At 40.2% G+C, this 25,996-nt stretch overlaps 1 protein-coding gene and 1 pseudogene across 12 annotated transcripts in view; one reads left to right on the top strand and one right to left on the bottom strand.

Moving 5' to 3' along the window:
- The window catches only part of lrrc7 (leucine rich repeat containing 7), a 688,069-nt gene that overhangs the window by 189,296 nt on the left and 472,777 nt on the right, over positions 1–25,996 (top strand). The gene's annotated exons all lie outside the window — the stretch shown is intronic.
- Positions 1,165–6,015, bottom strand: LOC148149151 (uncharacterized; annotated as a pseudogene).

Genomic DNA, 25,996 nt, shown 5'->3' with positions numbered 1-25,996 from the left:
GACCTTCACTCCAGAGTATTGAAACTGATGGGTGCAGAGATAATAGTTGCATTGGAGATCATCTTTAAAATTTTTATTAATTTTGCAACATTGCCTGGAGACTGAAAGGTTGCAGTTATAACCTCACTGTCTAAGAAAGGATGGAGAGAGTTAACAGGCAGTTTCAGATCTGTTAGTCTGATATCAGTAGTAGGGAAAACAGTAAATTCTATTAAAAAGGTTATGATTACTGAATATTTAGAAATTAATTGTCTCACTGAACAGAGTCAACATAGACTTCTAAAGGGGAAATAACATTTGACAGACATTTTAAATGGCCGGCACAGTGGCACAGTGGTTAGCACTGCTGCCTCACAGCGCCAGAGACTCGGTTCAATTCCCGCCTCAGGCGACTGACTGTGTGGAGTTTGCACATTCTCCCTGTGTCTGCGTGGGTTTCCTCCCACAGTCCAAAATGTGCAGGTGAGGTGAATTGGTTGTGCTAAATTGCCCGTAGTGTTAGGTGTAGGGGAATGGGTCTGGGTGGGGGGTGGGTGGTGGGTCGTGGGTCGGTATGGATTTGTTGGGCCGAAGGGCATGTTTCCACACTGTAAGTAATCTAATCTACATTTGACTTAATAAGAGGATTAACAGGACATTATGAGCTGAGTTGACAAAGTGGATGCGGTGTGTATGAATTTTTGGAATCCAAATTAGGGGTCTAGTAAGCATATCTAAAGCACATGGGATTGGGGTAATATATGTAGCAGTTCAGGGCAATCCCCAGTTTTAAAAGGAAGGAAAAACTGAAAGAAATGGCTTTTTGTGAAAAATTGATCAACTTAGTACCAGTGCAGGCAGGATTTCCCAGCTGGCTTGCCAGAATAAGGACACACCTTCTTTTGGGAACAGAGATCCTCAAAGATATGAGACAACTTGACCAACAAAATGCCACCCGCCAGACATCGTGTCAAGGGACAGGCGTAGAAATGGTAATGAATCCAGAAACTGTGAACAATGAAGCCTATCTAGTTAATGGGATAATGATTTACTCTAATCTGAAAAGAGTTTGGGAGGCTCCATTTAGACATCAAAACTTCTGTTAAGTAAATTTGGAATGGTGTCGACCCTTTTGTTTCCATGAATGATGAGATTAAACTGGCCCCAGCAATCACCGGAGATGCTTTATGAAATGAACTTCCCTGAGGGGTGGAGCCGGCCAGCCCTTTGGGTAAAGGGGGGCAGCAGGGGCAGCTGTCGGGGCTCTTTTCCTTTTTCACTCTCCTCACCCTGAGCTCGCTGCGTCTCTGCACACCTACACTTTGGGGCTGAAGACATCAATCCTGTCCGCGACCTCGGACTTCGGAAGTCCGCAACAACACCTGAGACAGAGAGGGAGCCCCATCAGACAAGCACCAAGTCCCTCTGAGGCCGTAAGAACCCTGGGACACTTATACTCTGGAGTAGTTGGTTAGGCATAGGGAGGAGGGTGGTTGTGTAATTCTTAAAGTATAAGTACCCTGTAAATTGTGTAAGGTTAAAGATTTACATTGTGTCCGCTCCAGTTTTCTTATATTTTATATCATACGTTTCATTGAAGTATTGTGCAGATTGGACAAATTGAATTTTTTCTGTAATAAAGTTCACTAGTAATTTTGAACTTATGTTTGAATCCGTCTGTGCTCCTTTTGGGTACACCTAGCTGAGTTCACAGCAGATCCCAGACTAGAATTCCAGTGTCAAGGATCAAAGGGTGATTCAAACCAGGATAAGCAGTTTGTTCTCTCTTTTCCTTTCTCTTGGGGGTACTGCCCCAGTGGGTAGGTACCAGGTAGCCATTGCCCCACCAACAAGAGAGAATTGCCCAGGCATTGGTGGCGGTTGAGATTACTGTGTAGAGATAAGTTCCGACTCGCTAGTCGGAACGGTGAGTTTGGTTCAGCGCTCTCCCTCCAGCGGAGTTGCCCGAGTGCTGTATTCTGGGTCTTTGAAATTTCAGAGCTTGCTGGAGAGACACCACCAAAGTGATTGGCGAACGCCAGACACTGGCCTGAGTTCGGTGTGAAGGAAAGAGGTCCTTCCACAATACATATCATGGATTGATGCTTAAATAACAGGCAGAAGGCAGAGAGTGCAAATGAATGGATTACCTTCAGATTAGTAGATTGTGGAGTCAAGGATCAGTGCTTGGGCCTCAGCTATTCACAATCCACATGAATGATATGGATGTGGAGAAGGCGATTGGAATATTTCCAAGTTTACAGATAACACAAACGTTGGTGGAATGTAACTTATGAGGAGGATGCAAAAAGAGATTTTGGTAGACTGAGTGAATGGGTATGAACATGGCAGATGGTATAAAATTTGAATAAACCTGACATTATCCACTATGGTATGATAAACTACGGTGCAGATTGCATCTTGCATCTTGAAAAGTTGGAAAGTGTTAATGTCCACTTAATGTGAGTTTCTTGATCATAAGTCACTGAAAGCTAGCACACTGCTTGCTGCAACTGTTTTGAAAATTGAGGGCAGTGACAAAGGCGTCTTGCTTCAATTTTATAGATAACTGGTGTAACTATAGTTGCTGCACTGGTTCTTTTGCTTAAGAAAGGAAATAATTGCTATATAGGGAATGCAGCTGAGATTCACTGGACTGATCCCTAAGATATGTCGTATGTGGAGAGATTAAAGAAATAGGGCCTGTGTTCTCTGCTGTTTCGAAGATTGAGAGCCTTAGAACCTTACAAAATCCTTTAGGGTGGCAAGTAGTTACAGAAAAGTTACCCCTGGCAATGGGACTAGAACCACAGAATACAGTCTGTGAATACAAGACAAGCCATTTAGGACTAAGGTGAGAAGGAAAATCGTCATTCAGAGCATGGTGAGTCTTTGGAATTCTCAGAGGGCTGTAGAAGTTCAGTCCTTAAGTAAGTTCAAGATAGTGATTGATAGTAACTAGAAATCTAATTACATAAATGGATATAAGATAGTTTGGAAATATGGCTTTGAGGTACATGATCAACTATGGTCTAAAATGGCAGAAAAGGCTTAAGTAGCTTAATGGCCTTCTGTTTTTATGTTTTATGTTATCGCACCAAAGGATGCTCCACTATACTAATATGGGGAGGAGGAAGAGTGTGTTGTTGGGAAAAGGAGGGTCAGGCAAATAAAGAGTGATAGATGAGTAAGTAGCCAGGGAAACACAGTAGCCTCCAGTGGATGCTAATGTTGCCTCCCTGGTGCCAGATTTAAAAATGAGTCTGAGGGGCTGCACAGTATGTGGAAGGGGATCAGAACCAGCTAAAGGTCATAATCCACAATGGTATTAATGGAATTGGCAAAAGAAAGAAATCTTTCAGTTATGTATCACAATACAATGAAATAAATTAAACCCATAAGTAACAATCTCTGGATTGTGCTTGTTTTCATGCTCCAGTCTGTACAGAAATAGAAAGTTCATGCTTTTGAACATGCAGCTGGATAGAGGATGTAGAAGTGGGAGTTTTAGTGTTCAGGGACATTAGGATTGGTTATAGCTGAGGTTGAACCTGTACAAGCCAGAGAGACTGCACCTGAATAATTTAGCAGGACAGTTTGCTGTTGTGAAGAGAATAAACCAATTTGGCAGTGGGTGGGAAATCTGGATGTAAATTCTGAAAGGGCAGAAGCTAAAAATGGAAAACGCAAAGTAAGTAGACAAGGGTGGAATTTTGAGAGGACACTTGGAAATAATGATATCATATTTAATACTCATGTGACTTGAAGAAACTCTGCATTCCTGGTTAAAGGGTATTCAAGTTTTTGTTAAAATTCAGTTATAGGTGTTACTGGCTGGCCAGCATTTATTATGTATTCCTTGTTTCCTTTGAAAAGGTGGTGGTGAGCTGCCTTGAACCATGATATGGAGGTAAACTGGTGTTGGACTGGAATGGACAAAGTCAAAAATCACATGACACTGGGTTATAGTCCAACAGGTTTATTTGAAACCACAAATTTTCACAGGCCTCGCTCCTTTGTCAGGCAGCCAGTGAGAGAGAAAATACATCGGACACAGAATTTATAAGTAAAAGATCAATGGGTCATACAACTTATGTGAATGTATCGAACAAACCTAGATGGTTATTAAGCCTTTAATCAGTTAGAATGGAGGTGCAGGTTTCAATTGATTAATATATAAATCCCAGAATTTCTTTCAAGTTACTGCCCCAAGATAACTTCAGGTTTTATCAGAATAAGGGTGACAGCTCAGAATAAGGGTGACAGCTCAGGTCAGAAAATGCATTTTATGTGGGAGGCCATGTTCCAAGTCTGTTTGTATCTCAAACTGGAGTCAGACTGGTTTTACTTACAAAATAGGAATTTACATCCAGATTTCCCACCCACTGCCAAATTGGTTTATTCTCTTCACAACAGCAAACTGTCCTGCTAAATTATTCAGGTGCAGTCTCTCTGGCTTGTACAGGTTCAACCTCAGCTATAACCAATCCTAATGTCCCGGAACACTAAAACTCCCACTTCTACATCCTCTATCCAGCTGCATGTTCAAACGCATGAACTTTCTATTTCTGTACAGACTGGAGCATGAAAACAAGCACAATCCAGAGATTGTTACTTATGGATTTAATTTATTTCATTGCATTGTATTTATTTCATTGCTACATTGACTGGCTACTGATCATGGGCTATTTGAACAAAATAGAATGCATCTGTAAATACAAATTCACCCCATAGAATTATATGTGTGTGCGAGGGAGAGAGTGTGGGTATGTGTATGCTCTTGAGAGTGTGTGTGCATGCATACTTGAGAGGGTGTATGTGTGAGTGTGAGGGAGTATGTGTGTGAGAGTATGTGTGTGAGTGTGTGTATGAGAGAGGATTCATGTAAGTGTGTGTATGTGTGTGTGTGAGAGAGTGTATGTGAAAGAGTGTACAATATGGAGGGGTTGCTGTAGTGTGACATGAACCAAGATTCTGGTTGATGCCATCTTCATGGGTACTGAACATATCTATCAGCCTCTGTTCAGCAACTCTGCATTGTTGCGTGTGCCAACGTCCACCTTGGAGGATGTTTACCTGAAGATCCAAGGCTGAATGTCTTTAACCACTGAACTGTTCCCCCAGTGAAAGGGAACATCCCTGCCTGGTTATTGTTGCGCGGTGTCCATTCATCTGTTGTCGTAGAGTCTTCTTGGTTTCACAAATAAACCATGCCTCAGGGCATCCTTGCCTGCACCATATGCGATAGACAATTTTGGCTGAATCACATGAGTACTTACCATACACGTGGTGGGTGGTGTCCCCATGTGTAATGGTGGTATCCACGTCTATGCTTTGACACATTTTGCAGTGGCTGCCGCAACAGCATTGTATGATGTTGTGGTCAATGTTGTTCTGAAGGCTGGACAGTTTGCTGTGAACAATGGTCTTTTTAAGGTTTGGCGGTTGTTTGAAGGCAAGAAGTGGAGGCATAGTGACAATCTTTGCAAGGTACTCACCAGCATCGGTAATGTGTTGCAGGCTGCAAAGAACATGGCGTAGTCCCTCCACTCCCAGGAAGTACTGGATAACGAAGGGTATCCTATCGGTCATATCCCGTGTCTTCCTTCTGAGGAGGTCATCAAGGTTTTTCACTGTGGCACGTTGGAATCGGTGATCGATGAGTTGAGCATCGTGTCCCATCCTTATGAGGACATCCCTCAACACCTTTCAGTGTTCATTGTGTTCCTCCTCATCTGAGCAGATCCTGTAGAGGGCTTGTCCATAGGGGATGGCTATTTTAATATGTTTAGGGTGGAAGCTCGAGAAGTGCAGCATCTTGAATTTATCCATAGGCTTGCTTTAGAGTGAGGTACTGAGATGACTGTCCTTGATGGAGATGTGTGTGTTCAAGAGTGAAACTGATTCTAAAGAGTAGTCCATAGTAAGTCTGATGGTGGGATACAACTTGTTGATACCATTATGTAATTTTCTCAGCGATTCCTTGCCATGAGTCCAAAGGAAGAAAATATCGTCAATGTATTTGACATAAAGCATTCGTCAGAAGTCCTGCTGTGGGATGACCCACAATGTCATTTAAATGAACTGGAGTTTAAAAATATAAGAGACAACTTCATTGAAATATCACTGATCCCAAAGGTGTTTTACAGGGTGGATCTGGAAAAGATGTTTCCTTCTGTGGGAGAATCAAAAACTAGGTGTCACCGTTTAAAATTAAGGGATTGCACATCTGAGGAAATGGTAAGCAGAATTGTTTTCACAAAGGGTCTTTGGAATTCTCTTCTTGAAAAGGCAGTGGAAGTGGAGTATTTAAATATTTTTAGGGCAGATATAGATAGATTCTGATAAGGGAGTGTGAAAGGTTATCAGTGGCATGCTGGAATTAGAACTGCAAGATAATTATGGAAAACCAAAATAGATGGAAGCTGATAAAGTTTTTATGTAATACATGCTTTCTAAAAAAGGTATCTAAATAGCATATAACTTAGAGTATTCAAAGTTAAAACATACTTAAAAATTCAGAATCAACAGATTTCAGATGTTTATTGCATGCATTCTGTTATGATTAACTTGGCATCACCAAACTGGAAGAATTAATCTATGGGATTTAAAGTAAAATGCATTCTGCAAGTTAAAGTATTTTAAAAATTCAATATTTTGAGCTAAACCTGAATAAACATTCTAATAAACCACACAAGTCAATTGCCTCGGCACCGCTGAATTCTGTTTACTCTTTTTAATCCCAAGCTCACCAGTACTTCAACAATTTTCACTGATCTCCAGAATATAAGTGAGCGGCACGGTGGCACAGTGGTTAGCACTGCTGCCTCACAGCGCCAGAGACACGGGTTCAATTCCCGACTCAGGCGACTGACTGTGTGGAGTTTGCACATTCTCCCCGTGTCTGCGTGGCTTTCCTCCGGGTGCTCCGGTTTCCTCCCACAGTCCAAAGATGTGCAGGTCAGGTGAATTGGCCATGCTAAATTGCCCGTAGTGTTAGGTTAAAGGGGTAAATGTAGGGGTATGGGTGGGTTGCACTTCGGCGGGTCGGTGTGGACTTGTTGGGCCGAAGGGCCTGTTTCCACACTGTAAGTAATCTAATCTAATAACTCCCGTTATGTTCAGCATTTCTAATTTTTTGCTCCCTTCATGGATGTAGGTATAAGCAGCCAGGCACCAACAATAGCTTACAGAGTTTGACTTCTACTCCCTTACTCTTTTTGGGTGCTTTACTTTATGTTACGTCACCTGCCCAATTAAAATTGTCAACACAGTTACATACACTTGCTGCCAAATCCACATACTGTATATCTGGCATGTTCTCCTTCAGTTAGCAGCTAATCCCATTTCATCCCTCCTGTCGCTCGCTTTGCAACGCACTGTGAACTCAAGTATTATGCCAGCTCTATGCCAAATTCCTTGCAATATCTTTCATTTTTTCTTTTCATCCCTGAGCAACTCTTCATATTGGGTGACTTGAACATGCTCCTACATTTCCTTAGTATCCCCACTTCTGAATATCAGTGCAGCATTGAGGATGTGGTAAATTGTTGGGAGACTCCTTTTTCAGATGCAACACTAACAGCACTTCTGTTTAATTCAGATGTAGGTAAAGAGGTCCTTTTGGTGTTTGTCCAAAAAAGAGCAGGAAATTTTCTTTGTATATTGTCAAACATTTGTAAGTTTTAGGAATCTTATGTACCAATGCCAATATTAAGCTGTCCTTTTGAGACTGTGACCAATAAGGCAACAGAAGACAGTCTAATGTCATAACTCAGGCACAACTTTAGCTATAACTAATGTCTATTAAATCAGGGCAGCAATTTAATGGACATATTTCAACTCTTATTTTCTGGTTCAGGTTAAGGTGCAGATTATGACCTGGTTTCTCAGTTGTTCTCCAACGTTTTGAGGGCCTTTCTCTCCCGATTGCAAGCAGGATAGTTTCAAACTTTGAAATCAGTAAGTTCTGATTGGACTAAGCTAAGCAAAGTTTATTGCTAATTGTTTTAAGGGCTGCATAGTCAATCTATAAATGCCTGTTAAGGCTGATGTACATGAACTAATGTCACCTCTCCCCTGACTGATTCCTTAAGTTGTCAATTATCTGGGGTCTATCCACTTTACTAAGTTTTGTTATTGTCACTTTGCTAAGTTAAGAGGATTGTTTGAAAGATTCTTTGCGTCTTTGTTAAAAACGGGAAATATATGCAGTCAGCATCCAAAGATTGAAAGCCTTGAATTCATATCTCAATGTTGCTTAATTTTGTGAAGTTTGCACTAAATGAGACACTTACTTGTCACTGACTGTTTTTTCCTATTTCTGAAAGCTTGAAACACAATTTACATTATCTTTAATGTAGAAAATTGGAAAGCATACTAATTTGTTGAACAGGATATATTAACAATTACAAGCTTAAATACATTGTTACTAAGTTAATTCTAATACAAAACTTACATTTAGTCAATTGATGTACTTCTAATAAACCTGTACAAGAACACAGTTATGGTTATTTATTTCTTGATCAGGGCTAACAGGCTGGGAATATACTATCTCTGTCTTATTCAACCTTGGAAGTATGGATCTGAAGCTATACAGGCAATGGCCTTGTGGTATTATTGCTGGGTTATTAATCCAGTGACCTAGATAATGTTTTGGGGACCTGGGTTCAAATCCTGCCACAGCAGATGGTGGAACTTTAACTCAATTCCAGATTTTTTATTAAGAGTCTACTGATGACCATGAATCCATGGTCGATTGTTGTAAAAACCCATCTGGTATCTGGTTCACTAATGTCCCTTAGGGAAGGAAGCTGCCATTCTTACCTGATCTGGCTTACATGTGACTCCTGACCCACAGCAATGTGGTTGACTCTCAACTGCTCTCTGGGCAATAAATGCTGGCTTAGCCAGTGATGCTGTCATCCTGTGAAGGAATTTTTTTAAAAATGCCCTTCACCCTTGCAGTTAAAAGTCTAAAAAATTGATTATTGCATTCATCCTGTTCACAATCCCATGATGCAGTTCCTTATCAAATGAAGCTAAGCAGAGCCAAATGATGTTAAGATCTAGTTTGGCTATATTTAAGCAGACTTAATATTAATCAACAAATATATTTTAATTATGATCACAACTAAATTTAAGTCAATCGTAAAATGTTAATTTCCCTACTAATCCTGCAATTGCTCTGTTTCATCTTGTACTCTGTTTTGGAATCTTGTTTGAGAGAAACTTTGCTGCCTACATTGCAATAACTATTTTTCAAAATGGATCAGATTGTTGTGCACATTTGAGACATCATATGGATATGAACTGTTCTTTCTAAATGTAAATAATTGCTTTCTCTTCCCCTTTATCCTTACTCCATGTTATTCTTTGTATAAATGCTCCAACCCCATATCCATTTCCACATTTATCCATTTGATCAAAATATTTCTGGAAGTGTGAGGAACTATCTGACTGCTTCCTTGTTGATTTTCCCTTCCAAGTTTTTTCTAATACTCATGGATAAATTAGTATTCTTCCGCCTCATTATCTCACTATTGTGCACTTTCTCTTTTGAAATAGTGATTTTTCCACGATTGATCTTATTAACTTCTACCCCTATCTCTGGCTTTTGCTTTTATTTCCCACATCGTTCAAATCCTGTGATCCTTGTTACTTCCAGTTATAGTCCTGTCTTAGTTCCTTTAATTCTGAGAGCTGCAAATTTGAGAACTCCCATTCATGCCGTACCCTTCTAAACAAAACATTTCTCCTTCTGCAGGGCAATCCCTAAATCTTTTATTTGTGAATAATTATCTGCTCATACTACTTTTTTTTGCTCGAGTAATCCTCACCTCCAGAAGGGCTCATATATTTCTTCATCAGTGCAGCTACATTTATCATCATTCCATCCATTAAGTCCACTCTGTTGCTAAACTTCTATCAATTCCAATCACTCCAATTCCAAGTTACTGACACTCTGTCATGTTTTTGTTCCCTCGCCTGCTGTTGTCAAGTTCATCTGTTTCATGAGACTGTCTTTGCTTTTCATGCAGGGAGAATGATTTCTCTGATGGGGAGTCTAGAACCAGGAGATATGGTGTTTGCATATGGGATAGACATTTAAGACTGAGTTGAGGAAATATTTCTTCATTCAAATTGTAATGGACTTGTGGAATTCTCTGCCACAAAAGGCTGTGGAGTTTAATTTACTGAATATATTCAAGAAAATGTGTTTTTTAGATTTTTAAGACGCCAAGGCATATGAGGAGAAAGCAAGTATATGGTATTGAGACATAGAATCAGCCATAATTCCATTGAATGGGGGAGACAGTTCAAAAGACTGAATTGTGTACACCTGCTTCTAGTTTCCAATTTTCTATGTTGGAAATGAGCTGCCAGATGAGGTGGTGGAGCTGGTATGATCACAACATTTAAAAGGCATCTGGATGGGTATATGAATAGGAAGGGTTTAACATGATATGGGTCAAATACTGGAAAATGAAACTGGATTCATTTCGGATGATTTGTCAGCATGGATGAGTTGGATCAAAGGGGCTGTATCCATGCTGTATGACTCCATGTTTCAATGAGCTCCTCTCTCATTCTTCTAAACTCCAGTGAATACAGACTCATTTGATCTAATCTCTCCTCATGACAAGTGTGTCATCCAGGAATCAATTTGGTGAACCTTTTTTGCAATCCCTCTATGGCAAGCGTATGTTTTCTGAGATACAAGGACCAAAACTACACAGATGTGACCAGTACAGCTGCAGTAAGATATCTTTGCTCCTGTATTCAAATCTTTTTGCAACAAAGGCTAACATTTGTCTCCCTATCTGATTGATTACTGCATCTATATATCCCTACCTCGAGTTATCCTTTCCAGGCTCTTGCATTTGTAGAACGTGCTGCATACTCTGTTCCATATTGATGGACCAGCCTTTTGCTACTTCTACTTCATTCACCTTTAAAATCTTTCTTACAACTTAATTTTTCAACCAGGCTTTCACTACTTCTTTCTCCGTGGATTGGTTTTCATTCTTTCATCTATTTTGTTTATGATGATCTTTCTTTCTGTTAAACATTTTAAACATTTAAAGTCATCATATGAGTACAAGTCATTATTATTGGAACATTTAACTTGGCAGTCAATTTTAGATTAATCGGCTTGTATATAAGATGAGAAGATCATAGAATCATGTCTCCAAATCTTGATTAAATTGAATAAATGTTGCTCCCCATGAAGGAGTCTAAATAGGTTTTTCATACTTGTTTCTTACATTGTGTATATACATATATATATATATATCAGGGATGTGTTTCATTAAAATAAATATAATTTTATTGGAACACATTATTTTCCTGCTTTTCTAAATATTGTAATGAAGAGGAAAGAAAATGTACAATAAAGTTAACCAGTGCAATTCTCATAAGACCAGACATATTCTGAGTCATACATATGATCCTGACAAAGTGAATTGTGTTCATGAACTATTAGGATTCCTCACAATTGGTGATCATTTTAGTGTCTTCAGGGACAATTTAAAACAGACAGTTGTCCTTTTAATTAAGGAATTTGAGACACGTTTGCAGGACTGGAAAACTCAGAGCTATAGACACCAGGGTGCTAATATGAAGATGAGCCTGACCATACCATCTGTCTAAGTATTAAAACAAGGGCTTGTGCCTAGCAACACAGATAGCTGAGCGTTGAGAAACCTGGCTATGGAATCTTTTAACTGGCTGTTGCTGGCCTTTAAAAGGGAACGTATTCTTTACTAATCACAAAATTAGGTTTATTGCTTATATATTGGAGGGAACAAGGTAGGTGAATGTCCTCTCATGCCACTACAGTACATCAAATGGAGGCAGCTTCTTTGGACGGATTGTGAGAAGAAGAGTGTTCCATTATATAAAGTGAGGTTGGAGAGTCTGGTGAGAAATGGGGAAACAGTGGGCCAGAGTAATAGAGAAATTCTTAGTTCCAGAAATCCAGTTTATTCTTGGTAATGACAGCTGGATCACAGGTGGGAATAATGCCTACTGGTTGAAACGCCGGTGGAAAATCAGGCAACTGAGGTGCTACACAAAGTATATCCTGGGATTTACAAGATCACAAAACCACAGGTTGAAGCAGGAAGAGAAATCAAGGAATGTAGATAATAAAATTGAAGTTCACTTTTCAGAAACTATGTTTGATCAAATGATTGGGATAAAAGAAACAAGAACAAGTAACTGAAAAGCAGATATTTCAGTTCAGAGAAATTAGTTGAGTTGCAACATGAAAAACTAAAGCAGTTGTTTCAAAAAGTATAGACAGAAGAAGGAGTGTATCCTAGAATGTTACTGTCCTAAAAATGAAGTCTTGATGAGGAAATAGAAACCATCATATATTCAGGCAGATGAGAAATGGGCAGAAGTTCATCAAGTTGCATTAACAGTGGGTTATAGAAAGGAGGTGTTGTAGGTAGCACCTGAATTATCAGTAGGAAGTCATTTGGGAATAACGAAACCTCAAGCCAAAATATAAAAACATTTTTATTACCTGGACTGCACAAGGATGTGGTTGAATTTTGCCAGACATGTCATATGTGTCAGGCAATTGGAAAACCACAGGCAGTAATAAAACCAGCACTCTTAATACCAATTCCTGCATTTGAGGAACCTTTTGCTAGAGTCTTAAATGATTGCATAGGACCCCTACCTAAACCAAGAAGTGAGAATCAGTATTTGCTGACCATATTGGATGTGTCTATTATATTTCCAGAAGCCATTCCATTATGCAGCATCACGGTGAAAAGGATTGTAAAAGGGTTACTCAGATTTTTAATTGATGCGGAATATCCATGGATATACAATCAGATCAAGGGGCAAATTTTACAAAAATTATTCAGGAAAGTTGTGGATAGCTTAAGAATAAAACAATTTAAATCCACTGCATGCCATCAAGAATCACATTAGAATGATTGCATCAAAGTTTAAAGATCAAGTTGAGGGCTTATAGTCAAGATGATCCAGAGGATTGGGTTAAAGATTTCCATTTGCACTTTTTGCAATTAGGAATGTACCTAATGAAATAAATTAAATTCTGTCCATTTGAATTAGTTTTTGGGCATGAGATGAGCAGACCACCAAAATTAATTAAGGAAAATTGGTAAGTCAGAGTTCAGAGATGATATATTTAGACGATGTGTCAAATTTTGGGGTGAGATTAAATAGAACGGTGATGAATTGGAAGACAACATTTTAAAATAGGACAGCATGTGATGAAACCAGAAACAGACATGAAATCAAAAATCTGTATTTTTGCTAGTGGGTGATAAAGTGTTAGTAACAGTGGACAAGCAACTTATATTTCAAAGTTGGACTTTCCCAGAGCATATTGGCAGATATCTTTATCTGAAAGAGCGAAGAAAATCTTGGCTTTCATGACACTGAATGGATTGTACCAGTGTAAAGTTATGCTATTTCGTATGGAAAATTCACTAGCCACATTTCAAACGCAACCAATAAAATCATTTTGGGATTTCTGAATTGTGTGGCGTACATAGATGATCTGGTGATTTTTAGTCACTCATGGAAGGAACATTTGAAGCGACTACCAGAATTTTCAATTGACTTCAGAAGGCGGGCTTGGTGATAAATCTGGCTAAGAGTGAGTTTGTAAAATCCCAAGTCACGGTCCTGGGCTATGTATTGGACATGGACAGATGGCCCTACAGGATGTGAGAACAAACGTTATTGGGGAGTTTCCCATACTATGAGCCCATAATCCTGAACATATTCTGTGCTGGACTTTACTATTGGTAGGATGCTGAAATAGTGATGTCAGTGATGTGGACTGTGGCCAAAATGTTGTTTCATTAATTTCTTTCCCTTTTGCTTGGTAAGGGTTTGCCTTGAAAAAGGTGCATTACCTGTAGTGGCAGTACTCGCATCTGGAGGTGGCACGGTGGCTCAGTGGTTAGCACTGCTGCCGCACAGCACCAGGGACCTGGGTTCAGTTCCAGCCTCGGGTGACTGTCTGTGTGGAATTTGCACGTTCTCCCTATGTCTGTGCGGATTCCCTCCGGATGCTCCAATTTCCTCCCACAATCCAAAGATGTGCAGTTGAGGTGAATTGGCTGTGCTAAATTACCCATTGTGTTCAAGGATGTGTAGGTTAGGTGCATTAGTCATGGGTAAATATAGGGTAAGAGGAATGGGTCTGAGTGGGTTACTCTTCGGAGGGATGGTGTGCACATTTTGGGCTGAATAGCCTGTTTCCACACTGTAGGGATTCTATGAAACTTATCTGGTAACATAGGAAATGGGGGTGAATCCTGTGGCATTGAATAATCCACATACAAATATTGCACCTAGCTATTATTTAGATACATTGCATTCACAGGTTCATAAGTGTCTGGATGAACATTAAATAATGAGATTATACCAGAGCGCAGAATACTTTCATAGAGTGTCATGCCTCAAGGGATTTGCAAGTAAAATGAAGTATAAGTCCATTGTACACTCAGATCACATGGTATGTGGTACAATACCAATATCATGAGCATGTCATTTAAAGGCACCCTGTTGAAATTACTGATATGAGGCGGTTATGATGCAAAATTGTTACCCCCAACAGCCCAGGTGTCAAAAGAAGCTTTCCTGTTTAGGATTCCAGATTAGTTGGATTTCTTCCAGGAAAATAAATTATGTCATTAACAATTGGAAGTGATTCCAAATAGAAATATTGCAAGTAAAAGGTATAAGTAATCAAAATATTTGTGATAAGAGGTGACTATAGCTATTTGACCCCAAGTTTAGAATGTTGTTAACTAAGCTCCTCTGACAGCTATTTTAATTGAAGTATTATTTCATTGATACAAACCTCCACAAAATATATCAGTTAGATTAACACCACATGAATAATAATAATGAATTAATCAGAATTACTCAAAAATGTGACCACAGAAACAAGTAATTTATTTTTACTTATCGATATTATCATAAATCTTCAGTGTAAATGTACTCTGGTAAGCTTCAGCATTGATCAAGTGAAATGACGCAACACTGTTTATAGATTTTAGCAGATCTTGGTGGTTGTTACTCGAAATATTTAAGAAGAAAGTAGAGGATAGTCTAAAAGTTTAGTGATTTGTTTTGTACATCATGACCATTGTTGAGTATTTTATAAAATTCAGAAATTTTATTAAACCAAAGGAGAAAGGTGAGGGAGGAGGTGTGGGCACAGGTTTTACAGTTCCTGCGGTGGCAGGGGAAAGTGCCAGGATGGGAGGGTGGGTCATAGGGGGGCGTGGACCTGACCAGGTAGTCACCTGCACATCCACTAATATCATTTATTGTATCCGTTGCTCCCGATGCGGTCTCCTCTACATTGGGGAGACTGGGCGCCTCCTAGCAGAGTGCTTTAGGGAACATCTCCGGGACACCCGCACCAATCAACCAAATCGCCCCGTGGCTCAACATTTCAACTCCCCCTCCCACTCTGCCGAGGATATGGAGGTGCTGGGCCTTCTCCACCGCCGCTCCCTCACCACCAGACGCATGGAAGAAGAACGCCTCATCTTCCGCCTCGGAACACTTCAACCCCAGGGCATCAATGTGGATTTCAACAGTTTCCTCATTTCCCCTTCCCCCACCTCATCCTAGTTTCTAACCTCCAGCAACACGATCCCCTGACTTGTCCGGACTTGTCCGACCTGCCCAGCTCCTTTTCCACCTATCCACTCCACCCTCTCCTCCCTGACCTATCACCTTCATCTCCTTCCCCACTGACCTATTGTACTCTATGCTACTCTATCCCCACCCCCACCCTCCTCTAGCTTATCTCTCCACGCTTCAGGCTCTCTGCCTTTATTCCTGATGAAGGGCTTTTGCCCGAAACGTCGATTTTGCCTGTCCTCGGATGCTGCCTGAATTGCTGTGCTCTTCCAGCACTGATCCACCCCTTGCATTGAAACAGACACACTTTAACCCATCCCTTTGCCCTATCAACTGTGTATCTTTCTGACAGACTCACTGCTTTCTATTTCTGCCCATTCAACAACTACCCTCTCCTCTGATCTGTAGCTCTGGTTCCCATTCTCCTGCCAAACTAGTTTAAACTCTCCTGAAATGCTCTAGCAAATCTCCTGCCCAGGACATTAGTGCCCCTCTAGTTTAAGTGCAGGTCCCACCTACCCCAGAAGGTACCCCAATGATCTATGTATCTGAAGCTCTCCCTTCTGCAACAACCCTGTAACCATGTGTTTAGCTGCACTGGCTAGCTGTTCCTCACCTCACTAGCACGTGGCACTGGTGCTCTGCTCATCCTACTTTTCAGCTTCCAGTGTAACTCCCCTAACTCACCTCTTAGATCCTCATCACTTTTCTAGCTATGTCATTGGTGCCAATGTGCACCACATTTTCTGACTGCTCATCCTCCCCCTTCAGAATCTTGTAGATTCGATCAGAGACATCCTGAACCCTGGCACCTGGGAGGCAGCATACCTTCCGGGAGTCCCGTTCGCGACCACAAAATCTCCTCCATTCCTCTAATGATTGAGTTTCCTATCACTAGCACTTTTCTATTTTCCCTCCTTTCCCTTTTGAGTCACAGAGTCAGGCTCAGTGCCAGAGACCTGGCCACTATGGCTTTCCCCGATAGGTTGTTCCCCCAACCATATCCAAAATGGTGTACTTATTATTATGGGGAACAACCACAGGGGATTCCTGCACTGTCTGCCTATTCCCTTTCTGTACCCTGACTGTAATTGCCTTTTTCCTGTACCTGAGGTGTAACCCCTCTCTATTATCCCCTCTGCCTCCCGAATGATCCGAAGTCCATCCAGCTCCAACTTTAGTTATGATGGAGGGAAGGTCACCAATGAAGCAATTGAAGATGGTTGGGCTGAGGACACTAACTTGAGGATCTCCTGCAGAGCTATCCTGGAGCTAAGATGACTGACCTCCAAAACCATGATCATCTTCCTATGTGTCAAGTATGACTCCAACCACTGGAGAGTTTGCCCCCTGATATCCATTGAATCCAGTTTTTCCAGGGCTCCTTGATGCCACATTCCATTGAATGTAGCCTTGATGTCAAGTGCTTCACTGTCCCCTCACCCCTGGAATTCAGCTCTTTTGTCAATGTTTGGACTAAGGCTGTAATGAGGTCTGAAGCTGAGTGGCCCTGGCAGAACCCAAACTGGGCATCACTGAACAGGTTATTGCTGAGCAGATGCTGCTCGATAGCACTTCCATCACTTTACTGATGATTGAAAGTAGACTGATTGGGTGGTAATTGGCTGTGTTGAATTTGTCCTGCTTTTTATGTACAGGACATACTTGGGCAATTTTCCACATTGTCAGGTAGATATCAGCATTGAAACTGTACTGGAACAGCTTGGCTAGGGGAGTGGTGAGTCTGGAGCAAAGGTCTTCAGTACTATTGCCAGAATGTTGTCAGCGCTCGCAGTATTTTATAGTATCCAGTGTCTCTGATCATTTCTTGATATCATGTGGAGTGAATTGAATTGGCTGAAGACTGGTATCTGTAATGCTGGTGACCACTGGAGGAAGCCAAGATGGATTATCCACTTGGCACTTCTGCTCAAGATTGCTGTGAAAGCTTCAGCCTTACATTTTGCACTGATGTGCTGGGCTCTTCCATCATGGAGGTATTTGTGGAGTCTCCTCTTCCAGTGAGTTTAATCATCCACCACCATTATGACTGGATGTGGCAGGACTGCAGAGCTTAGATCTGATTTGTTGGTTGTGGGGTTGCTTAGCTCTGTTTATGACTTTCTGCTTATGCTGTTTGGCATGCAAGTAGTCATGTTTGGTGGCTTCACCAGACTGACACTTCATCTTCAGGAAAGCCTGGTGCTGCTCCTGGCATACCCTCCTACACTCTCCATTGAACCAGCATTGATCCCCTGGCTTGATGTTAATGGTTGAGTGGGGGATAAGCCAGGCCGTGAGGTTACAGATTGTACTGGAGTACAATACTGCTGCTGTTGATGGCCCACAATGTCTCATGGATGCTCAGTCTTGAGTTGCTACATCTGATCGAACTCTGTCCCATTTAGCATGGTGATAGTGCCACACAACACGATGGTGGTTATTCTCAATATGAGGGCAGGACTTTGTCTCTACAAGGATTGTGCAGTTGTCACTCTTACCGATACCTGGTCTGGCCTACACATTAATCCAGACCTATAAGGGCAGTTAGGAATGGGCAACAAATGCTTCCAGCAACACCTATATTCCATGAAAGAATAAAATTAAAACTTTTTTAGATCTACGAATGGTCATAAGCCTCAATGCCAGGTTGTGTCAAGGGGAATGGAAAACAGACAGGGCTATTCTTTTTATTGGCTGAGCACCAGGAACAAACCTAAAGTTGGCTCAACTTTCAGAGAATATCTCTGGGACACCCGCACCAACCAACCCCACCATCCCGTGGCCGAACACCATAACCCCCCCTCCCACTCCACCAAGGACATGCAGGTCCTGGGCCTTCTTCATCATCAATCCCTTATAACTTGATACCTGGAGGAAGAATGCTTCATCTTCCGCCTTGGGACCCTGCAACCACACGGGATTAATATGGATTTCACCAGTTTCCTCATTTCCCTCCCCCCCCCCCCCCCCCACCTTATCTCAGTCCCAAGCCTCCAACACAGCACCACCCTCTTTACCTGTCCATCTTTCTTCCCACCCATCCGCTCCACCCTCCTCTCCGACCGACCACCTTTTCTCCTCCTTCCACTTTCATCTACCTAGCACATTCCCAGCTACCTTCACCCCAACCCCACCCTCTCCCATTTATCTCTCAGTTCCCCTTGCCCACAGGCCTCATTCCTGATGAAGGTCTTATGGCCGAAACGTCGATCCTCCTGCTCCTCGGATGCTGCCTGACCTGCTGTGCTTTTCCAACACCACACTCTCGACTCAACCACCTCTTGGCTAATAAAAGAAAGAGGTCTTTTGAAATTAATTTAAAAAATTGTAAGTACTCAATCTTAAACAAATATGGCAACACCCACGTTCTGGGTCTTAATTGCAAATATTTAACCATTTTATATTTCCATAATTGCAGTTCTCAAATTTTTGCAAATTCCTTACAGAACCATTATTAAAATGTTTAAAAATCCATTTTGTGAATGTCATGTTGATAGCCATTGCAGCATGTAAATGTTTGTTCAATTGCTGTGATTTAAGATTCAAGAATGGTTTCATTGTAGCATATCTCCAAACTGCAGAAATATAAGGCACAAATTTGGCTACCTGATTTCTGTCTTGGCTCTGTCCATCACCAGCTGTCTAATTGACATTGTGATAATAAACCAGCAAGAAATGAGTCAAAATGCCAAACTAGCCTGCGAAGAACAAAATGTGCATCATTACATAAAGCAAAATAAGGAACCTTAAAAATGACAGATGAAAGCAAAAGATTTACATTTGATTAGACAGACTTGGGCTACTGAAATGAAGTAGATCATGTTAGACTTTATAATAAGTAATGAGATTTAGTTACCAGTGTAATATGGATGAACATTTATTCTTCTCCACAATTTGATTGATTTCAATGTTATTTTGTTTGGGAGAAACGTGATTCAGCTACTAATCACTGAATTGAAACATAGACTATCCGCAGTAAACAGGGTAAATCTGTTAATGGACAAAACAGCACAACATCAGTGAGACCAATTTTTTCAAAATAAAAGAAATTAACTTGACTCAGAATCAATTTATATCTTTATCGGGCAAGACGTCCACACACCAAAAAAAAAACTGCCATGGATGAGAAAGTGGTAAGAGACAACTTAAACCTAAAAGAAAAGCATACAAGAATACACAGAGAAAAGACAGATCCTACTGAATGGGAGACATAGAAAAATACAGCAGATGGCCACAAAACAGACGGTATCCCGACACAAAGGTGTTATGAAAATAAACCTTCAAAGAATGGAATAAATTAACAGCACAAGTTGTAGTTGCATAGTGACTTTGATCTAATAAAATGTCTTGAGCTACTGCATGGAAGCAGTAGAAATCAAGATTGGGCAATAAGTCATGAAAAGAGAGTAGATTACCAAAAACTGGTCAACTAGGTTTTAAGGAGTATCATAAAGAAGAAAAAGAGAGGTGGAGAGATTTATTAAGGAAAATAAAGAGTTGAGGCCCAAGGCAGCTAAAAACACAGTCATGAATAGTGGATCAGGAATGACCAAGAGAAACAAATTAGAGGTGTATGGATATCTCAGAGTGTTGTCAATAATAGAAATGGGGAGGACCCAACTATGGAGAGATTTTAAAATAATAATGAGAATTTTTAAATTGAGATATTGATTTGAGTTGAATTCACACCCCAAATATGTCAATAATCAGGGAGGTGATGTGTGAATGTGATTTGTTATGAATTAAGACATGACTAGCAGAGATTTGAATGGCCTAATTTTATGGAGGGTGGAATATGGGAGATCAGCCAAGATTATATTTGACTTGCCAAATCTATAGATACCAGAGGAATGGAGGAGGGTTTCAGTTACAGATAGGCTGAAGCAGGAAGTAATTCAGGTGATGTTAAGCTAAAAAATTGAAGATAATATTAGTGATTGCATGGATTGCTGGTAAGAAGCTCTTTACAAGGTCAAATATGAGATCAGATCTTTTGGTATCTAGGTCATGTTGCTCAAGATGCATGTCAGCACATTGCAGAGGTCCTGATATACCGACTGTGGGAGTTGCCTTGGTAAGTTAAACTTATACTGAACAATTCCTCTGTTCTCTTTGACCCTATGAAAATGTGTCTCTTAGTTAGAGTGAGATATGTCAGACAGATCAAACTTTAAATTAAGAGTTACCTAAGAAATATTAGACATAAAAATCCTGATCTAATTCCTGGTTAACTATACAACTGTTGACTCTGAGATCCCATTGCGCTCTCCACTTGAATCCTACCATTTCCTCCAACTAGTCCCGCTTCCCAACTCGTCCATAACCCGATCCGACTGGCTTTTACCATGCAACTAATCCCTGAATCCACAATGCTCCTCTTACCCAATCTCAGGACCCGACTCAACTGCCATCTAACCTAGCTGCCATCTTACCCATACACCAATCTATCCCCTACTTTACCCACCCTACTTCTTTACCCACTTGCTTCCCAAACCCTACTGGTAAATCATGTTAATTACATGATTAAGCATAGATAGATGATGGGTGTTACTATATTATCTTTAAGCACACATAAAAGAGGATACAGCTGATACATTGAGCTGTGTATTTAGGAGATCTGTGAGCTTGTGTTTGCAAGAGTAAAGGCAGTATCAAGGAAAAACTCTATCTTAATTCTTAATTCATCATTGAGCTTGGATACAATTATTGACTGATCCCTTACCTCATACAGTTTACCCACTTTTACACAGCTTTGCATTCATTAATCAATGCCCTTGTACACTAACAAGTTGAAAATCTGTTTAAATGTCCCAAATAATTTTCACTGCTACAAACATGATAGAATGCAGTAAACTCTAAGCTGTATATACCTGTTCTGAATGAGCTTTATGGATACAAGGCAGTTAGTTTCTTCCCACCTATACACCTTCCTGTTCATTCCAACCTTCTGATGAATTTAGAAATCATTTAGTGAACATATAGCAGATTGCAGCAGTGTCATACAAAGGGAATGTGGTTTCTGCTTGGATATCGTTTGCAGATGCTTTCATTGTTTTGAACACTCGATGAACTTTCCAGGACGTTCCATTGGAGATTTGGGCAGAAAAATTGGAAAAAAGGTGTAGTTTCCTGTTAGGTCAGAAATAGGCATTCCGACATTGATCAGAAGATTTGGATCCAAGTGTTACAGCTTCAGGTTCAAAATAATCAATTGTTTACTGTCAAAATATTGGACATCTTATTGTTCTCCTTGCGGCTGTGGATTAATACATTGTTGCTCTGTCACTGACTTCTAAGGTGCAGTAGTAAATATGGTTCCCTGTAATAATTAATTCCTGTTTCTTAATGAATATTATGATGCCCCTCTTTAAAAATGACATTTCTCTTGTCATGCTACTTGCTAGTGATGCTGAGGCTGCACCATTTGCTAATGATGTTGGCTCACTGGTTAGAAAGGTTGTTAGTGTTGTTGATTATACTTCTTTCTTTGTTGTGAAGGTGCTTTTTCTTAGGATTCATGTCTAAAGGTTTGTCAACAGCGGCTCATTTGAAAAAGACAGGAGTTATTTTGGATTGTTTTTTTTAAATGGGGCAATCACATGACTTAAGTTAATTGTTTATAGTATTTACTGGAAATCACATTCCTGGGTTAATGGCTTTCAGGAGTTTTTGTTTTGGGTTTGTTTGGATTACAGCCTGCTGAGGGAGAGAAGCTTTACAGCTTATCCTTTCTGAGAAAATATATTTGAATATCCATAGAAACACCGAATTCAGCTATTCTCCTGAAAAACCATAAGAAGAATAATTCTTGACATTTTCTGAATGAACTGTCTACAAAAGTGCTAGAGACATCTGTCTGTGTTTGGTGACCCCTACATATCTGTGCCAGGAAGCTGACTAAAGGCTATTTTGAACGTTTCATATCCTATCCATTTTTTCCTTCAAGAACTAACTATCATTACACCAAAGTGGCTTTTATTTCTCAAAATTAACCTCTGCAGAGAAAGTCATTTTGTTGGTGTACTAGAGGGAGTGGAGTTGTTTAAAAGGGTTATACTTTAATATTAAAAAAAGTGTTAATCTTTGTCAAATTAGTCTTGTTTTATAATAACATTTTGCTTGTTTATTAAAGAAACCTGGTTGATGGATGTTTTTATTTTAAATTTACTGTACATAAAGTATACACAATACAGCACAGGGGCGGGCTCTTTGGTTCACCAAGTTAGTGTCAATTTCTAGTCCTTATTTAAGCCCACTACCGATTGCCCATATGCGGTTATTACTCCTCTGTTTGCCTGTATGTGAATATTAAGGCACACTTAAATGAATCTTAAGGCGTCCATTTGCTAACATGCCTGCTTCCACTACTTCCACTGGCAATGCAGTCCAGGCATCCATCATCCTCGGTGTGAAATATTTTTCCTGTGCTTCTCCCCTAACTTTTGCCTTCTCACCTTAAATCTATGCCCTGTTCTAGTTGCCCTTATGACACAGGGAAAAAATCTCTGACAATCCACCTCTTCTTTGCCTCTCATAATTTTGTACCCTTCAGCCTCCATATCTCCAGTGAAAACGGTCTGAGGTTTTCCAACCTCACCTCATAACTGAAACCCTCCAGACTAGACAACATCCTGGTAAACCTTCTTTGCACCCCCTCCAAGACATCCATCCATCCTTCTAGTAGTGTGGCGACCAGAACTGCCTGCAATATTCTCAATGTGGCCGCACTCAAGTTTTGTACAGCTGTAACATACTTGCCAACTTTTATCTTCAACAACTTTGCCGATGAAGGCTAGCATGCTGTCTGTCTTTTTGACCACCTTATCCACCTGTGTTGCCACTTACAGGAATCTGTGAACCCGTATGGCGAGATCCCTCTATGTCAATGCTCCAAAGGGTTCTGCCATTTATTGTTTAATTTGCACTTGAATTTGACCCAAAATGTATCATATAGTTGAGGTCTGAAGTAGACATAGTGAACTCAAAATTTTACCTTTGTGTCTCTGTCCTCATGTGCTGCCAGAGCTGCAGATTTTCTGTTTATATTTCAGAATTCCAGCATCTGCTATATTTTGCTTCGATTGAATTTGACTTATTGGTAACTCTGTGCAGCATTAATATATATATATTGTAACCACTTGAGTGGTGACAGAGATTGAAGTGCACTGTCCAACTTCAATTGTAACAATATGGACCCTCTTCCTTCTCATGTTGTTACTGATTTCTGTCTCAATGAAGAGAGTCTCAACATCATTAAAAACCATTGAATCCTTCTATATGTAGAGTTTGCCTTTTCAACAACTCAAACAGGGAACTCACCTGTCTGCTGACGTGTTGATCTTTTTTGACTGTGCATCAGTCAGTTGTTATTGCATTTTGTTCTGGTCATGTGGAGGAAGTACCTTGTTTGACAGAATTGTCTTCTACTTCCTTCCATTCAGTAACTTACAGGTGGTTTCATATCCACCTGAACGTGTACAAATCAAAGTGACAGAGGCAGGTTTGGAATTTCCTTTGCCTTGTTAGTATTTTGTGAGGCTTCTCCTGATCATCTGAATGTGTTTTTCTTTAAAACTGTGTCCTTTTGGGTAATGTGGTGATGAGACGATGTTGTCAGACCAAACAATTCAGTAAATTTCTTAAATTCTCTGGACTGACTTCCATTGTCACATATTACTTTTTCAGCGAATAATACTTCTGCAAAAATTATTGTGTGGCTGTGAAATCTTTCACTTATCAGAAAACTGAAAACTTTGACTAATATTATATATCTAAGTAGAACTTTGTGATTCAGTCCAATACCTACACAGTTGTATATTTGTAAGTTATTTTCAAGTAGTTTATTAAAAAGTAGCTATTTAGGTACAATGCATTAGCAAAATTGCCAGAAAATATAATCAACCTGGGACACTAAGACCAGAGGATAAAAGGACAGCTACCATAGTGTGTATTGCTTTCAGTAGCTTGTGATGGTGGCATGTTTCCCTCTCTAGCTCATGTTGGGGAACGCTGTCCTTGGTCTTCCTCCAAGTTTCCTAGTCCACCTCCATCTGAAGAGGTGGGTGTGTGGTAAATTTTGCCACCTGACAAGGACCTTCCCCTTCTCCAATTAAAATTATATGATATCTTTCATTTCTAGGGGCAGGGAGTTTACCCAAGTCAGCCACTGTTTGAACCTTTCTGATCAATGAATACAGGACATGTACTCTAGATTTCAAAATGTACAGCTCCCCTGCCCATCACCTAACTCCATTCTGTTTGGCTTCCCTTTGCGCTGGATGTTATTGACATGCCTTTTCAAATACTCGCAGGTTGCCAGAAGATTCCCTGAGGTCAGCTCTGTAGAGTCTCATAACCTTGATACACACAATTTTAGTGACTTGGTCCCACTGTGAGAATTGTTTCTATTTGGAGTGAGAAAGGGAGTGAAAGAAACTTTCTGTTGTGCCAAGCAATCCCATAGAAATTCTATGCTAATCTAAAAATATTGTTGGTAATGGATAGTATCTGATAACTGTTGCCTTGATTTGGCACTTCCCACTTTCAGATCATGTCACTCAATGTTATTACTTATACTTTTGGAGTGCTGTTAATTCTGAGGCTGTTAACAACGTAAATACATATGATTGCAGTCACAGATTCTGCATGGACTTCATAAATTTTACAATTCTCCCTTCGCCTGTACCTATTGTATGGATAATTCTTAAGTGTCCTTAGCCTTAAATTCTGCCAACCCAAAATTCCTTTGACTTTGTTTTTACTCTCACCAGCATCACCCTAATTGTCTTAGTTAGTTTCTGTACATCATATGTGTCCTGTATCTTGATCATTTATGCTACACAGTTTATCAAGTAGCTGAGCATGTCTGGAACTTCACACGTAACAATACTCTGTATGTTCAAATTGGTATCCCAGTTTATTGCATCTGATAAATCATCTTGCTTTTTAGATTAACTTCTCAAAAGGTCAAGGGAAGGGGTGGTCTCAAAATCATTATCCATCCCATCTTGCATGGTCCCGATATCTTAAGTGATGACTGGATTATCAAATTCCATTCTGTGAAAAGGTTTACAGATGAGGACAGACATATCTGCAAAAGAAAGCTATGTTTGTACAGTGCAGCCCTCCTGCCAGCCATTACTTCACTTTTGTAATGGAAATGCCATCTCCACTAACTGCTATAAGGCAAACACATGTGAACCACAGACTAACTTATTCCAGCTTTCTTCAATTTGGGCATTCAAAAGAGCCCCAGAAAGGAAAAGTTATCAATAATACATTAATTGTCCCTGTTGTAGTCTTCTACAGCTCCCATGATATCTCTCAGTCTTGTCCAGCTGTTTTCTCTCACTCTCTATCAAAC

Source organism: Chiloscyllium plagiosum, unplaced genomic scaffold (genome assembly GCF_037043375.1).
Source record: "Chiloscyllium plagiosum isolate Xiang-an unplaced genomic scaffold, Cpla_swu_hap1 HiC_scaffold_9, whole genome shotgun sequence".
NCBI classification, from domain to species: domain Eukaryota; kingdom Metazoa; phylum Chordata; class Chondrichthyes; order Orectolobiformes; family Hemiscylliidae; genus Chiloscyllium; species Chiloscyllium plagiosum.
The sequence above is the reverse complement of the archived record's forward strand: the minus strand, read 5'-3'. Positions and strand labels throughout refer to the sequence as shown.